This window comes from Oncorhynchus gorbuscha, linkage group LG14 (genome assembly GCF_021184085.1).
Source record: "Oncorhynchus gorbuscha isolate QuinsamMale2020 ecotype Even-year linkage group LG14, OgorEven_v1.0, whole genome shotgun sequence".
In the NCBI taxonomy this organism is placed as follows: domain Eukaryota; kingdom Metazoa; phylum Chordata; class Actinopteri; order Salmoniformes; family Salmonidae; genus Oncorhynchus; species Oncorhynchus gorbuscha.
In genome coordinates this window covers 82,120,035-82,122,534 of record NC_060186.1, presented here as the reverse complement: position 1 = coordinate 82,122,534, position 2,500 = coordinate 82,120,035, and the positions used below count along the sequence as shown (strand labels likewise).

At 43.8% G+C, this 2,500-nt stretch overlaps 1 protein-coding gene across 3 annotated transcripts in view; it reads right to left on the bottom strand.

Annotated features, from left to right (window-relative positions):
- Window positions 1-2,500, bottom strand: part of LOC123995476 (transcriptional activator Myb-like) — a 36,439-nt gene that overhangs the window by 6,935 nt on the left and 27,004 nt on the right. The gene's annotated exons all lie outside the window — the stretch shown is intronic.

The following is a 2,500-nucleotide window of genomic DNA, read 5'->3' as shown; positions in this document are numbered from 1 at the left end:
TATATATGCAACATGTAACAATAGTTTTTGTTTACTGAGTTTACAGTCCATATTAGGAAATCAGTCAATTGTAATACATGTATTAAGCCCTAATATATGGGTATCACATGACTGGGAATACAGATATATATCTGTTGGTCATAGATATCTTCATAAAAAGGTAGGAGTTGTGGATCAGAAAACCAGTCAGTATCTGGTCTGATCATTTGCCTCATGCAGCGCGACACATCTCCTTCACACAGAGTTGATCAGGCTGTTGATTGTGGCCTGTGGAATGTGGTCCCACTCCTCTTCAACTGCTGTGTGAAGTTGCTGGATATTGTCGGGAACTGGAACACTCTGTTGTACACGTCAATCCAGAGCATCCCAAACATGCTCAATGGGTGACATGTCTATCCAGAGCATCCCAAACATGCTCAATGGGTGACATGTCTATCCAGAGCATCCCAAACATGCTCAATGGGTGAAATGTCTATCCAGAGCATCCCAAACATGCTCAATGGGTGACATGTCTATCCAGAGCATCCCAAACATGCTCAATGGGTGACATGTCTATCCAGAGCATCCCAAACATGCTCAATGGGTGACATGTCTCTCCAGAGCATCCCAAACTTGCTCAATGGGTGACATGTCTATCCAGAGCATCCCAAACATGCTCAATGGGTGACATGTCTATCCAGAGCATCCCAAACATGCTCAATGGGTGACATGTCTATCCAGAGCATCCCAAACATGCTCAATGGCTGACATGTCTATCCAGAGCATCCCAAACATGCTCAATGGGTGACATGTCTATCCAGAGCATCCCAAACATGCTCAATGGGTGACATGTCTATCCAGAGCATCCCAAACATGCTCAATGGGTGACATGTCTATCCAGAGCATCCCAAACATGCTCAATGGGTGACATGTCTATCCAGAGCATCCCAAACATGCTCAATGGGTGACATGTCTATCCAGAGCATCCCAAACGTGCTCAATGGGTGACATGTCTCTCCAGAGTATCCCAAACTTGCGCAATGGGTGACATGTCTATCCAGAGCATCCCAAACATGCTCAATGGGTGACATGTCTATCCAGAGCATCCCAAACATGCTCAATGGGTGACATGTCTATCCAGAGCATCCCAAACATGCTCAATGGGTGACATGTCTATCCAGAGCATCCCAAACATGCTCAATGGGTGACATGTCTATCCAGAGCATCCCAAACATGCTCAATGGGTGACATGTCTATCCAGAGCATCCCAAACATGCTCAATGGGTGACGTCTATCCAGAGCATCCCAAACATGCTCAATGGGTTTGCCCACTGAAGTCGGTTACGACGGTTCTTCTCTTCGTTATCATGAGGGGGGCAGTTAAAATGTTATGCTCGCAGGTGGTGGTGGTGGGGGGAGGGATGGCGTGTGGTGGCCCCCCCATCCCGTCATCGCTGATCTAAATATTGATCTTATATTTGTTATTGTCTCACAACCTATCAAAACGTCTCTTTGTTTAACAACATTTTACACTCAATACACATTTAGATGGTCTCAGCTTTTGTCTGGAGTTTAGTCTAGGGTTTCGTCTAGGGTTTAATCTGGGGTTTAGTCTAGAGTTTAGTCTAGAGTTTAGTCTAGAGTTTAGTCTAGGGTTTAGTCTAGGGATTAGTCTCAGGTTTCGTCTGGAGTTTAGTCTAGGGTTTAGTCTAGGGTTTCGTTTGCGGTTTAGTCTAGGGTTTAGTTTGCGGTTTAGTCTAGGGTTTAGTCTAGGGTTTAGTCTAGGGTTTAGTCTAGGGTTTAGTTTATGGTTTAGTTTATGGTTTAGTCTAGGGTTTAGTCTAGGGTTTAGTTTATGGTTTAGTTTATGGTTTAGTCTAGGGTTTAGTCTAGGGTTTAGTTTATGGTTTAGTTTATGGTTTAGTCTAGGGTTTAGTCTAGGGTTTAGTTTATGGTTTAGTTTATGGTTTAGTCTAGGGTTTAGTCTAGGGTTTAGTTTACGGTTTAGTCTAGGTTTTAGTCTGGGGTTTAGTCTGGGGTTAGGCCTGAGCTTTAGTCTTTAGTCTAGGGTTTAGTCTATTGTTTAGTCTAGGGTTTAGTTTACGGTTTAGTCTGGGGTTTAGTCTGGGGTTAGGCCTGAGCTTTAGTCTTTAGTCTGGGGTTTAGTCCGGGGTTAAGTCTTGAGTTTTAGTCTAGGGTTTAGTCTAGGGTTTAGTCTGGGGTTTAGTCTGGGGTTAGGTCTGAGCTTTAGTCTAGGGTTTAGTCTTTAGTCTGGGGTTTAGTCTGGGGTTAAGTCTGATCTTTAGTCTTTAGTCTGGGGTTTAGTCTGAGTTTTAGTCTAGGGTTTAGTCTTTAGTCTGGGGTTTAGTCTGGGGGTTAAGTCTGAGTTTTAGTCTAGGGTTTAGTCTTTAGTCTGGGGTTTAGTCTGTCTGGGGTTAAGTCTGAGCTTTAGTCTTTAGTCTAGGGTTTAGTCTGGGGTTTAGTCTGGGGTTAAGTCTGAGTTTTAGTCTAGGGTTTAGTC